This window comes from Mus caroli, chromosome 5, assembly GCF_900094665.2.
Source record: "Mus caroli chromosome 5, CAROLI_EIJ_v1.1, whole genome shotgun sequence".
Taxonomy (NCBI): domain Eukaryota; kingdom Metazoa; phylum Chordata; class Mammalia; order Rodentia; family Muridae; genus Mus; species Mus caroli.
Window position 1 is genome coordinate 59,344,400 of NC_034574.1, and position 15,305 is coordinate 59,359,704.

General features: G+C 44.0%; 1 protein-coding gene across 10 annotated transcripts in view; it reads right to left on the reverse strand.

The window, feature by feature from the left end:
- Rbm47 (RNA binding motif protein 47) overlaps window positions 1-15,305 on the reverse strand; it is a 131,863-nt gene that overhangs the window by 19,616 nt on the left and 96,942 nt on the right. For all 10 annotated transcript variants that reach the window (XM_029477763.1, XM_029477765.1, XM_021162451.2 and 7 more), the window contains one exon: window positions 10,708-10,834. The gene's annotated coding sequence lies outside the window, so the exon portion shown is untranslated. The remainder of the gene's footprint in view (window positions 1-10,707; window positions 10,835-15,305) is intronic.

A 15,305-nucleotide genomic window follows, 5' to 3' on the forward strand; every position in this document is an offset into this window, starting at 1 on the left:
GAGGAGGAGGAAGAGGAGGAGGAGGAGGAGGAGGAGGAAGAGGAAGAGGAAGAGGAAGAGATGGAGGAGAGTCCAAACAATGAAAGTGTACTTTCTGTGAGTTCAGCTCTCATGTGTGCCACTTTCTAACCCTGTCCCATGAGCCCTGACTTTCATTCCCACACGCACCACTAAATTGGTTTAGTCAGCAGCTGCTACCAGAGAGGATTCATTGACACTTGAAGACACCAGCCTCACAATAAGCTAGAAAGATTAGCAACTGCTATTGTTGTAGTTTGAAAGACTGTTACTTAAGCTGCATTGAGTGGTTCGTGCTTATAAACTCAGCACTCAAGAGGCTGAGGAAGAAAAACTGTTCCGAGTTCCAAGTTAATTCTGATGACAGAGATAGAGTGTTGCGGGGTGGGGGATTAACGGTTTGGAAGGGAAAGGAAAGAGAAAAAGGGGGATTGATTTAAGGCCAGAATTCACATTTTAGGGAGAGCTTTGTCACAAAGGTGGTGAAAACCTCATGGGTGACAGAGATACTCTGAGTGAAGAAAGAGCTCACCACAAATCAGGAAGAAACCAGGAGAGAAAGATTAGCCTCTGCCGAGGGTTTCTAACATGTGGCATTTAGCTTTTTGTCCAGTGCCAAGTCACCACCACCCACTCGAGTAAACATCAGGAAGGCCGCTCCCACTCTTGGAGCTCTGGCATCCGGGCAGGTCTGTCAGTCTGTCCATCCCAAGACTGAAAGAGTAAGAAAGAGGATTCCCACTGGAAGTCAGGCCACAGTACCAGGAATTCACCTAGGGGCCCAAACAATAAGCAGGGGATAGGAGCTGGGGCTCACCCTGCACCCCTCACCCCACCCTCACCTGTCTACACTAACAGCCCTCTGTGAGTCTCCTTGCGGTCAGCAAAGTCTTAAAGAGACAGGAGATCATGAAGTTCTAGCCTCTACCTTTAGAAGCCCCCGACTGAGGAGCAGCTCCCCGTAGGTAGGAGGGCTAGGTTGTGTTGATGCTCTTAACACAGTCTGTTGTGGCAAAGAACATCACTCAATGCATGGCTCTGTTTGATAAACAGAAGCAAAGCCAAGAGGCTCTTTTCCCAGGCACTTCTATCAACACAGTCCTGAAAAGGAGACTTTGCTGTGGGTTCCCAGGGACACCAGCTGTATGGCTCAGGAGGGGTGACGCTACTTTCCAGAAAGTGGGCAAAGCAGAGGGATTTTCTGCCCCGGAGTTTGACAGTACCTAAATATCTGCTAGGAATCCATTATGTTGATCCTTTTATAAGCATTACAACACTTAACGCTCATTCTTAACAATGCTGGAAACCAGCCACTGGCATACGGTAGGAGGGGGTTTATCATTCTCTCCTTATTCTGGCTCTGCTGGCCTGAGCCATTGAGAGATCTGGGAAGGACAGAAAAGTCTGACAGGAAGGCAGGCAGATGCCTGAATAGAGAAAGAAGCTGCTGCAGTCTATCAGATGCTGTAGCTTGAAGAGATGCAGTGGTTTGGAATGGGTTTTTGTTTGTTTGTTTGTTTGTTTGTTTGTTTCCACGCACATGATCTCATTTCCCAGTCCCAGACTCTGAGCTGCACGGGCACCCGAGGTACCATTTATTGCAGAATTTTGAACCTTCTGTAGGTCTGTCAGCATTCTGGCTGTGTGAGGGGAATGCTCTCCCTGGGTGTAGTAGGAAGTATCCCTGCCGTCTACCCAGGAGATGCACAAACATACAACCTGACAATGTGTGACAACCAGAGATGGCTTCAGACAGTGCAGAGTTTGTGGGGTGGGAAATATGCAGAGTGGCTCTTTGTGGAGAATGGCTGATGGAATCTACTGGAGTTGCCAAGACTGTATGTAATAAACAGTACGTGTTGTTATTTCCTATTTCTCCTTTCAACATAAATCTGGTGTTTTGCATTCTTTCTTTTGAACTCTTCCTCACCCCCTAGGCCTCCCCTTGAGACCAAAGGGTCTGTAGTCCAAGCTGCCTAAAGCTCACTCATCCTCCTGCCTCCATCTCCTGAATATTAAGATTGTAGGCAGGTACCACCCAACCAGGCCAACAGTTCTGCCTTCCAGCTGAGACACATGCAGTGTTGTTCAAGGGGGACAGATAGGTCAGTGTCTGAGATACCAGACACCTTATTTAATAATGTGGCAGAAGTGCTATCAATTTTATTTTTCGTGCAACAATTGCCATCATATACTACTATCACATTTTGTGATCTGACTCCCATTCTGCCACCACAGGCTGATTGACAGGCCACAAATGAGACTTCTGAAATCAGGCTAATGACCTGGCCAGCTATCACAGTGTCTCATTTAAATGGAGCACCTCTTCCGAGACACATGAGAACTGCTGACAATCTGGTTTTCAAGACATGGGTCATTTTGAAATTCTACTACTGACTTCTGTGATAACATAATAAGCCTCATCTCATCAGAGTCACGTTGCTTAAGGCATCCTATGGACATTCCCTGACAATGTGGTCTTGGAACACAGTCAGTTCACTGGTACTGAAGTCAACTTCTGTCCTCCAAAGGCGATGTTATGGTGACGTAGACAAGGAAACAATATTCGAACATTCATTCTCTCATTCAACTCACTGGGCACTTCTGTGGACTAGGCTGTGCTAAGTGCTCCAGCATGGGACCGCTGCTCAGTCTTTGTGTTTATAGTCTAGCAAGAAAGCGGAAAGAACAGAAGGGTGCCAGAAGCCAAGAGGAGTCTATTGGAATTATGGAGAGTGACATGCAAGAGGTGTAAAAGAGACAGAAGAGGCTCAGTTCGCAAGTGGAGCTGGGTGGTGACTGGGCTAGAACACACCCCTTATTCTGTGTGAAGGCAATGGGAAACTGCAGGCAGAAGGATGTGGCTAGGAGGCCTCAGATGAATCTCCAAGTGAAAAAATGGTTCTTGCACAATGGTTCTGCTCAGGATTTGATCAACGCATTTAGGATGTACTCATTTAGGAAGTGCCCAGGACAAGTGAGGGTGAGTAGCATTTATAAGAAGACAGGAGATCTAGGACCTCAGAATGAATGGCACAGGATAAATCTGAGGGTCTCTGTCTTGCCAGCCATGGTTAGTGTCAGACAACTCTATGGCTTGCTGTCGTTGTCCCCTTTCAGACAAGCTGCAACTACCATTTTCCCTCAGTCTTTTTCCATCTCTTAAATTTCAACTCCATGAGGACAGTCTATGCCTGTTCCTGACTCTCTAAGTTTGTGAATTAAAAGACAATGCATATTTGTTGAAGGAAAAGATTGTAGTTTCTAACTTAACAAGCTAACCAGGAGCAATCAATACTTGCTTTTGCACAAAGTGCTGTGCTGGGGACAGTGTAGCAAGGAGAGGTGGTAGCCACAAAGGCACAAGAGTACTCAGTACTAGGAGGTCACATACACCCACTGAGTAAGCATTTATTGCGTTGAAGCTAAGGCTAGCTCAAAATGTAGATAACCAACAGTGGGCAACACGTCAAACCAAGGAATGATCCAGAAAGGCCTAGAACTTTCCAAACCTCTGACTGATTATGGAGAGACAGACTCCTTCCTTATCTTGTTATCCTCAAAACTATGTTATCATAGATTATATTACTGTAAATGTCTTTGTAAGGACTTTATACAATTCATTAAACTCATGAAAAGCAACTCCCATTTTATGGCCAAACCATTTAGCCCTGTGAAGAACCCTTAGGGGGCAGCGCTGCTTCCTTCCATGCGGCTAGCATATCTGGAGAAGTGGCTGTACGGTGTGGTTAGCCCATGTGTAGAGGACAGGGCAGCAATAAAAAGAAGAGATGGCTTATAAGTAATCCTCTTTGCAGGAAAGGAGATGGACTGGAAAGAATTTCTTGAAGAATTATCTTAATAGCAAATCAACTAAGCACGTTGGCTAGTAAACTTACAGCTCCTGAGTACAAGACATCTCATGGGAATTCCTCAATTCTTATGACATTTCTGTGAGGAGTAGTTCAAAAACTGTGCCCTAGAGAAGTCGTCAGTAAACCAGGGCCAGGGCTGATGAAGCCAACTTTGCCTTTCTGGATATTTTTACAGTTTTACCTCAACACAGCCATGTACATTGGTGTTCGTACTGTCTGTCTATGGCTGCTTTTATGTAACAAAGGTTAAATTACTATAGCAGTGAGTGTAAGATTTGCAAAGTCAAAAAGACTGACAGCCTGGTCCTGTACAGAGAATCCCTTATAACCATCACCTGTCAATAAAAAGCCTATGGCCAATGAGCTGAGGCAGGAAATAGAAGGTGGGACACTGGCAGGAAGAGAGAGAATTCTGGGAAATAGAGCATGTGATGGTTTGTATATGCTTGGCCATATTCTGGAATTCTTCTCCACTGAAACCTCTTGGGCCAAGTCTGCACAGTTCAAACCACACTCAGCAGCAAAGTCTTTGATATTCTTACTAGGATAGCCCATTAAGCCCCATTTAAAGCATTCCACTGCTTTCCAAATCCAAAGTTCACAAATCTACATTCTTCCAAACAAAAGTTTGATCAGACCTAGCACAGCAATAACCCAGTCCCGGTTAACCACTTCTGTCTTAGGGTTTTACTGCTGTGAACAGACACCATGACCAAGGCAAGTCTTATAAAGAACAACATTAGCCAGGCATGATGGTGCATGCCTTTAATCCCAGCACTTGGGAGGCAGAGGCAGGCGGATTTCTGAGTTCAAGGCCAGCCTGGTCTACAGCGTGAGTTCCAGGACAGCCAGGGCTATACAGAGAAACCCTGTCTCGAAAAACCAAAAAAACCAAAAACAATAAAGAACAACATTAACTGGGGTTGGCTTACAGGTTCAGAGGTTCAGACCATTATCATCAAGGTGGGAGAATGGCAACATTCAGGCAGACATGATTCAGGAGGAGCTTAGAGTTCTACATCTTCATCTGAAGGCGACTTGTGGAGGACTGACTTCCAGGTAGCTAGGGTGAGGGTCTTAAGCCCACACTCACAGTGACACACCTACTCCAACAAGGTCACACCTCCAAATAGTGCCACTCCCTGGGCCAAGCATATACAAACCATCACAGAGAATAAAGGAAGGTACAGGAAGAGATTTGAGAAAGATTCGAACAAGATGCTGAGAGAGATGTTGAGGTAGACACAAAGGAAGAAGGGGCTGGACTGAAGGAGAGGCAATTAATTTTAAAATTCTAAAACTGAATGCTGGAGAGATTCTCAGCAATTAAGAGTACTGGCTACTCTTCCAGAGGATCCAGGTTCAATCAATTCCCAGCACCTACAAGGCAGTTCATAGCTACCTGTAACTCCTACCTAGGGGATCTGACTCCCTCACACATGCAGAACACAAAAATAAAAACTCTCAAGAAACTGGTGTACAAAATGTATTTAAAGAAAGAATACAATATATATGTATATGTATATATAAAGAAAGAAAGAATACACACAAAAGAAAAGAGATGAAGATGAAGAACGAGGACTTTCTCTAATATAAGGTGGCACAGTCTCTGTGATGTGCATAAGGGGCATCCTGCCCTCCTGCTTTACTAGGCTGCAAACAGAAGTTACACTGTGAAAACATGGAACATCGCTAGTGTCCCACGATTCATGAATGCATGCTCACTGGGGCTTGGCCTAGTGTGACCTTGTGGTGGGACATGTGAAACAGTCATTTACAAGAATCTCACAGGTCTCTCTGGAAGGAACATGACCAGTTGCCTGTCCTGAAACAAAGGCTCTGGACTGGATCGACACAGTCAAACATTAGCTTCAGTTTTAGGTGTGACCTGATTTTGTTTGGTTAACATTCGTCATCCCAGTTATAACTACGAAACAAGATCTGCTCCCGTTGGAGCAGGGGTGACACAGATCCTGTTCAAGGTCCTTGCTTTTCAACGACCTTAAGACAAGTGTCCCAGTGAAAGAGTATCCCCCAGGAAGGGGAATAAGCCAGGGATAGAATTTTTGTGTGCGGATGTAATGAAGTTTTTAAGCAGCAGATGGAGACCATTAGAGAGATCTAGAACTGGCCAAAATGCAAAGACTTGGTGTGGATTCTATAATGCAATTCCGACACGTAAGCCTCAGGGAAATGCAAAGGGGGAAGAAAAATACTGAGAGTCGGAGGACCAGGAAGTCTGCTGCTAGACAGTACCATCTTGTCATACCAGGGAAGCCCCACACTCAGGAAATCCCAACAATATGGCTGCCTAGGCAAGACCTACACAGTGAACAGTCAACACCAAGTGTTGAGGGGACTCCCACAAGGCCGCACCCAAACCATAGGCAATCCATGGCTGCCTCGAGAGGGAGAATCAGCTTTTTTTTCAGGCTCAAAATAACACCACTAGGTCATCCAACCCCAAGTGGTCAGGGCTAAACACAGGTACTTTGAGCAACAAAGCCTGGACCAGCAGGTCTTATGTATATGCAATAACAATAATTAAGGAAGAGGTCATACATTTGGGAGGAAGTGGGAGAGGATGTAGGAGGCCTTTGAGGCAGGGAGGGATGGGTGGAAATAATGTAAATATAGTAGTAAAATATGTGAAGTTCTCAAAGAAAAATTAAATGTGTTTAAACTGATTAAGAGGTATTTTTGAAGTTAAAAATATTTTCTTGGGCTGGAAAGATGGCTCAGTAGTTAAGAGCACTTATTGCTCTTATAGAGGACCCAGGTTCAAGTCCCAGCATCTACATGTCTGTCTCACAGCTCTGTAACTCCAGTTCCAGAGAATTTGATGCCTTCTTCTGACCTCTGTGGATACCAGGCATGCATGCAGTATATATTCATACATTCAGTAAAACACACCCACATATAAGCTAATCAAATAAATACATTTTAAAAATTAAAAGCATTTTTGGAAGGGGCTAGAGAGATGGCTCAAGGAATAAGAGCACCCACCAACCACTATGTAGTTTCCAGGTCTGGTTCCCAACACCCATCTATGACTCCAGTTCAGGAGACCCAACACCCTCATGATCTCTATGGGCACCCATCAGACATGGGCATCACACACACACACACACACACACGAAGGCAAAACACTCAGATACATAAAGTAAATCTAGGGGCTGGAGAGATGGCTCAGTGGTTAAGAGCACTGCTCTTCTGAAGGTCCTGAGTTCACCCACATGGTGGCTCTGAGATCTGACGCCCTCTTCTGCAGTGTCTGAAGTCAGCTACAGTGTACTTACAACATAATAAATAAATAAATCTTAAAAAGAAAAAATAAAGTAAATCTAAAATATCTACTTTCAAATGCTATCACTGTATTATAGAGCACTACAACTATAGTCTCTGTAAAAAAAGAAAAAAAAGAAAAGAAAAGAAAGGAAAAGAATGGTCTAGTGAAAGACAATGGGAGTGTCCAGGCAGGGGGTCCCACATTCCAACCTTCCCAGGGGAACAAACACTGCTCCTGGGGAGGTCTCTGCCACATGGTAGGGGATCCTGCCTAAAGGATCTCTCACACTATCAGGTCTGATACCAATCACGTGCCTCAGACGCTCACACATGTCTCTGTGTGCGAGCACACAAACCCCAAGGTCCCTGGCCACCCATCAGTCACATGGCCTTCGGTCCATACAGGAGACAACACTCAGGGCAAAGCTGAGGGAACACAGGCTGGAAGAGGCAGTTCCTCCCGCAGTCTTCCTTCCTCATTGTCCCTGCTTCCTTTCCTTGTTAATGCGCTTTCCTCTCATCTGCTCTCTCCAACTCCCAACTGTAATCGCCTTGGTTAATGAGTACCCAAAGTAAGAAGTCAAGCTATGTGACGATCTGATTGCTACTTGCTCTTAGAGCTTGTTTAAATAATTTCCTCCAGTGCGGCTATACAGGGCCCATGATCGGGAAAGGGGGAGGGGGGCCTGGTTATGAAAAACTGAAATGTTCATTTATCTACAAACGAGTCTTGACGGTGAAATGAGCATGATATTAGGAACAAATGACTTGCGTTGTTTACTTCTGAGGAAAGGGAAGAGAAGGAGACCAACGAGAGCCATTTTCCAGCCTCTACAACCTGCTCTGGTTGACGACTGACTATATGAATGGTTCTAGGAAGCAAAACAATATTAAAGAATTTCAGGAAATATGCTCTTAGTGTATTGGTGGAAGTAAACAGAAAATATGGTACACTGTCAAGAAATGTGTGGTCTGTCAGAGATTAACATCTCTTAAACTCTGGAAATGGTGGTGGAGTTGAATTGATGCCATTTCTCACATGTTCTCTGCTTTCAGCATGCACATTTGGAGTTAATATTTTAGTTGAGCCCTAATGAATAAAAACAGCCCCAATGCGTGCAATCACTTATTCTCAAGTTCATATAGACAGAGTGGGAGCTCTGAGTCAATCACATGTGAAGAGACTTTCAAGGGAAATGCACTGCACTGGCCTCAGAAAAGCATAGGCTATCGGATGCCATCCAAAATCAGAAAATTTAATTCCCTTAGTTATTTCTCCTTTTTCCAAATCCCCATTTATAGTAGAGCAAGAATGAGAATGGCCCACAAATGGCCAACAGAGTTGTTCCTTATAAACCAACCCCAGTGTAAACCAGAAGAGGGGTGGGCCCGGTAAACTCTGTCCCGAAGATTAGGCTAACAGATTTAGCACTAGCTGGTTTGGAATTTGGACACTGACTCCCCGGGCCAAGTGTTCTGATGTTGAAAGCTTAACCGAATCTTGTTCCGACAGAAAATCCTGTAACTATGGGTTGCATAAATGCAACCCGGCTGTTATCTGCGGCCCAACAGAGAGCAGTCAGCTCACTGGAGACCTTTGAGACTAGGAGGGGCAGTGTACACAGTCGGGTGTTGCTTCCTTCTTCTCAAAATTCTACCAGGAAAGGTGCTGAAAAGATTTCACACTTTATATTGGAAGCCTATGTAGGTTCTGTCCACAATAAAACACAGCTAGGGAAACTTCTGGAAACAGCTTGCCCACAGTATTGTGGGTAGGCTGGTTTAATTTCTCCGATGCAGCATGAGGAACAATTGATTTTTTGTGTAAATGGTGGAGGCATCCACCTAACGCTCTCCACTCCCAACCACATCAAGTGTGGCCTCTCTTGCTCCCTCCGTTTCCAAAGGAATATCCTCATAACACATACGCAGAGATGGGCACGGCATGCTTAAAATACTGTCAGCTTCTGTTGTTCTTGTGTTGGGAATTTTATCAAGCAAAAAACACTCACTGATCACACTATAGTTTGCTAGTTACAGGAGCTCTCTGTCTCCCCAAACTCTTTCTCTTGTCTATCTGTGGGACAAACTAAAGCCTATTAAGAAAAACAATGCAGCTGGATGTTGAGTTCATGTCACGCATGGCATCTTAGCAACTTCTACCTGGGATATGCCTTCCCTTAAGATGAAGAACCAATGCCCAGAATCCATAAAGAACCCCAAACTCAGCCACAAAGCAAGCAAACAAGTTGATTAACATGGATGAGGGACTTGAACACACATTTCTTCAAGATACAAGAGGTGCACAAAAAGACATTGAGCATTGTTAATCCTTGGGGGTGAGAAAAATCAAAGCCAGTTTGACATAGCATTTTTACCCTCATTATAATGTTGATAATCAAGACAAACTCCTGTACTGTTGCCAGTTAGGTGGACAAACTAGACCTCTCTGTACAATGATGGTAACAACATAAAAAAAAAAATGGTAGAAAACAATCTGTTGCTACTTCAGGAAAAAAAGAAAGAAAACCTATAAATATGTTTATCAACTTCCATTGCTAGATGTAAATTGAAAATAAAAGTAGTACTTAGGTATTCTTGGGCATATTATTCACAGTAGCCAAAACCAGGGAACAACCCTGGTGTCTGTTGATGAATAAGAATTAGCAAGACCTGGTCCATGCCTTCCAATGGAATATTATTCAGTCCTACAATGAAATGAGCATTCTATGAACACTGAAGCCATGCTTTGTGAAGCAAGCTGGTTACTAAAGAAAGGACAAGGTGTCATGAATTGGAAAGTCTGATGTGACAGCTACTTCTGCTTTAAATAACAAGCAAGAAGGCCAATTTGCAGAGGATGTGAGGACAGTCCCAAAATCAAATAGCGTCACACCGAATCTTCTGTCTTATACGGAGGCCCTTCCTTGTGTACCATGCACTGAAAGATATCAAAATACTGATGACTGTAGGTTGTGGTGGCGCCTACCCATAATCTTAGTATTTTCGGGATGGAGGCAGGAAGGTTAAAAGTTCAAAGCTACCTGGAACTACGAGAGACTCTGTCTTTAAAACATAACAATGGGGGACAGGGGTAGCAAATGGAAAGTGAATAAATTTTAAGAAACCAACAAACACAAAAAACAAAACAAGAAAAAAGGAAGGAAGGGAGGGAGGGAGGAGGGAGGGAGGGAGAGAGAGAGAGAGAGAGAGAGAGAGAGAGAGAGAGAGAGAGAGAGAGAAAGGCAGGCTAGAGTCCTCTGAAGTCAGAGGTAGACTGTAAGCAGTCCAGGTTACTCCAGCCTCTTTCAACATGACATGACATGTCCTTTCAAGCCACAAACACGTGACATGTACAGAGAAATAAGGCTCTGTTGTGTGGGCTCATCATCCTGTGTGACATCCCACTAGTTCACCATGTAAACACACCAGGGATGCATCATCTCACAGATGTCCTGTTTGATAGGGAGGGGAATTATGGTCTTACTTAAGTAGGGAAGAAAAGGATTCTGGGAGGCACACTCACCAAAGGTCACCAATTCGATTGGTCCTGGTTCTTTATATGGAAGGTAGAACAAGAGAATTCTCGAAGGTTCAGGCAGCTCGCTTGGGATTTCTCTGATCAGATCTTGACGTGTCCTCTGAGGCAAACCCTAAAGCATTACAGAAAATGGTAGAGATGTTTTGTTTTGCTTTATTTCAATGTAAGTTTTACTTGGGCCTAGAAACTGAGGAGCTTTTCGTTCCGACGTGACCTATCATTACTCCGATTAGTCAAGAAACCTTGATTACTCTTACGTCCTCTAGAAACCAAGAAATGTAACTCATTATCTTATCCTTGAAGAAACGGGGAATTGCGTCAGGAACATGAGCAATTCCTTTCCTGTGGTGTGTTTTGACCTTTGGAGCAGCCATGACTTGCGTGCTACACATTCAGCTTAGGAAGAACACAGTTGCAGCCCAGAGACTCACAAAGAGACCTACCTCCTTATACAGAGATAAAAATATCTAGCTTGAGGCCTCCCACATGGCTGTGGAGTTATGTTACACATCACTAACAAATCATTACTAGCGCCTGACCGCATCCAGAGCCTGTCCCCAGGAACAAGGCTTAGTGATCCACCTGCAATTAGCTAGAGTTGACTTGAGAGTGACTAACTGCCCTAAAATCACGGTCAAGATTTCTTGAGGATTTTTTTTTTTAAGAGTGGGGTATGAAAAAAAAAAAAATGAAAAGTATCAATTCAGGTCTTAAGTTCACGTTAGAAATCCTAATGGTACAAAATATTCAAATGAAGGGAATGCAAAGTTCAAATTAAAATGTTCAAGACACACAGACAAAGTAAAAGTATTACAGTATATCCTGCCTTCGCTCCATATGTGGAGACGCACTCTACCCAGGGTCAAGAGACCTGACCAAGCTACCTGACAATCCAAATGTCTGTGCGTCCATATTTCTCAACTCCAGTATGGCGCCAGTATGTAGGACTAGAGTGAGGGCTTGGAGATTAGACTTTCAACACCTTCGTGACCATATCCTGGCCCGGGTGTCTTCTGTGAGACAGAGACAGGCTATATATCTCAGAATGGCCTGGAAGGTGCAATTCTCCTGCCTCTGCCTCTTAAGTGCTAGGCACCATAGGCATATCCGACCATGCCTTTACCTTTGGTCTCTGACTTTATGGAAATCCCTTCACTTGTTTGAAGTACTAGCTGAATTGCTAGTTCTTTAAATAGCTGGGTTTGCCACTGTTGTACATTTTTGGTTTGCTTCGTGTATTCTTCACCAACCAACCAACCAACCAACCAACAAACAAACACAAGAGCCAGTGGCTTCATGGGGACATGGTAGAACCTTTAGGACTCTAGAGGGCATGCTTTGGAATCTTCTGGATCAAGTGGCCTCTAAAGCTAGTTAAAACAGGAAATCGTAGCCGGGCATAGTGGCACATGCCTTTAATCCTAGCACTTGGGAGGCAGAGGCGGCGGATTTCTGAGTTCGAGGCCAGCCTGGTCTACAAAGTTAGTTCCAGGACAGACAAGGCTATTCAAAATAAAACAAAACAAAGGAAAAACTCAAATGTGGTGGGATCGGATGGTGCGGGATGTCTCCATTTTTGCTGTCTACTCTGATTTTATTTCTGCTCATATTCTTTCTGTATCTTGTCAGGATACAGATAGTCTTTTTTGGTTTTAGTGGTAGTGCTTGGTTGGAATTTGGTTTTGAGACAGGTTATCACACTGTTTACCTGGCCTGAAATTCATAGCGAGCTTCCTACCTCAGACTCATGAATGTGCAGACTGTAGACAGAGTCACTGTTAGAGTCTGGTTGCCATACTTGCTTTCTTTTCTTGAAGTATATGATGATGATGGTGATGAAGGTGATGGTGATGATATGTGTATGATCTGTGTATGATATGTGCATGTATGGCACGGTGGAATTCTCTCCTCCCACCTCCATATGGGTTCCATGAGTTGAAATCTGGTAGGCAGATTTGCATCATCAGGCAGCAAGAACAGTCCTCAGCTGAGGTAGAGCGCAGGCCCACACATTTAAACTTACGATTGTCCTTCTCTTTTAAAATAAGAGCTTCCTTTTAAAAGATTTAATTCTCTCTCTTTTTCATTTTATGCATATGAATGTTTTGCTGCAGTAATTAGGGGCATCGTGTTCATGAAGCAGCTAGGGAGGACAGACAAAGGTGTGGGAACAGTGGGGACTGTAGTTAGAGATGGACGGGTGATCACATGGGAACTGGGAACTGAACCCAGGTCCTCTACAAAAGTGTCAAGGACCAAGCCATCCCAGTGCCCTGTACACATGGTTTTTAAAGTTGTTTCAAATTCAATGGTTGGAATGAAACAGGACACACTAATATTAAAGATCAAACAAATAAAAAAACCTTATAAACTAATACATTTGCTTGTTTTTTAAACATAGTCGATTGTCAAGTCATGTCTTGTGCTACTTCCATCTTGGTCACAAATGCAAGCTGAAATAACGATTTCAATCTACTCTCCAGCCTCTAAATTCATGTATTTAGGTGGGTGTAAGTGTGTGTAGAGACCAAGAGACCAAGAGGCTCATAAGCCAGTGTGGGAAGAAAAGTGAGAGGGTGGGGAGGGTGCGTACATGCAGAGAAAGTGGAGGGAGGAATACTGGGGTAGGAAAGTACAGAGGAGAGAGATGGCCAGGAAGGAGGGATGGAGGGAGGAGAGACAGGGGAGGAGGAGTGTTTGTGATGGTGGGGTGTAAAAGAATCAACCAGAGCTGGGTATGTATGTCATTAAGAAATCTGCTTCTTTATATATTAATTAAATTGAATTAGTAGTAATCACTTATGTCTTCCATTTTGTAGCCCAGGGGAGCATCAAACTTACTACAAGGCTCAAGATGGCCTTGAAAGACTCTCGTCCGCTCTGAGTACAGAGGAAGCAGGCGTGTGCCTCTAAGCTGGCAGGACGACTGTTTATTGAAAAACAGATGATTTCCTAGGATAAACGGACCCAGAGCTACCAGGAAACTGTGTGGGTCACTGTGTCCTGAGCTTGAGTTATCACTCCATGAGTTAAAGAGCCCACACGCAGAAGGATGCTGTAAACCACCAGCCTGTAGCTTCGGTAGCCTCCTGGACCACCTTCATTCCCAGTCACTCCTGCCCACGACAATGAATCCAAAGTGGCCTTTAAAATCCTACGACTGGGTCCTATTGCGGGACCTCGCCGCTGCCTTTAGAAAGTCAATATCCTCCTAAGACCTGAAGAGTCTCAGTCCTCATCCAGCTTTATCCCCCAACACGGTTTCCCTTACAGGTCATTCATGGGGCATCAGATCCTCCGAGATCCCCTGCATGGCCAGCCCGAGCTCAGCTGTAAATCTCACTCCTCCGTGAAGCAGTATGAAGAGACCCCGAGACATGAGCCCACAGTGTCTTCTAGCACTCTTCGTGACACTAGGTCCCACCCCAGGAAATGGCACATTGAAGGACAAATGGGGTAGAATTTTGGCCTATGGCCTAAGCTTACAATAACTGTTAGTAACTGGGCTCATTATCAGCCAAATGAAAACTTTACTAGGGCAGAATCTAGTCTGATTCACATCTAAACCCCAGTCCAACACCCAGTGCTGGCCCTGAGCCAGTGCTTAGCTTTAATTAATGTGAGATGTCATTGTGACTTCTCTCAATACCAAGTACTGAACTTGAATGTCTCTGGTCATTCAAATCCTATCTTTATCCAAGAGGCACTGAAATAGAAAAGGGTAAAGAAACGAAATGAATACATCTGAGGTAATAGTTTCATAGCTGACATTTTTGCAAAGGTTCTCAGTTTTGCAAAAGACCAAGTCCTGACCTGTGACAGAAATGAGAACTTCATTTTGAAATCAGTAAATATAACTCCGTAATGTATATCCCCAAGTGTAGAACTCAGCTTATCTGTAAGATATCATACATGGACTTATTTTAAATCTCAAGTGTGTCTCACTGCTTGGCAGCAAGATAATTTGGAGTTATTTCGTTTTATGGCTTTTTCCCATGTGACAGCAATTCTTTGGAGTGGTCGACCTGAAATGGACGTTTTAAAGCATGCTTCTGCCTGATGTTTAAAAAGAATAACTCCTGAAATCCCCCACATCATCTGATCCAACTCTGTACTTCTGTGTCTACCCCCACCCCCCCGAAATGAAGAGACCAAGGGGAAGCCACTTGGGGTGAGATGTGGAACAGGCAAGGCTAAGTCACCAGCTTGGAGCCAGTGACAGCAGTGTGACAGCAGCGGCAGCTTGGGCCTTGCTGAGCATCAATGAGTGACATCATCCACTTAATCGCTGCTACAATCACAGGAAACAAAAACTATAAATCTACTCACGTGACAGATGGGGGAACAGCACAGAGAGGCTGAGCAGAGACTAAGGTCTATTAATTGAACATGGTGAAGCTGAGATTCAAACCCAGAGTAGTTGAGAATCTGAGCTCTAAATTAGGATGCTCTGTAAGAAAGTCCAATCAGTCCAGTTTGGGAGAGTTCCATTGTGCTATTAAAAGAAAGAAAGAAAGAAAGAAAGAAAGAAAGAAAGAAAGAAAGAAAGAAAGAAAGAAAGAAAGAAAGAAAGAAAGAAAGAA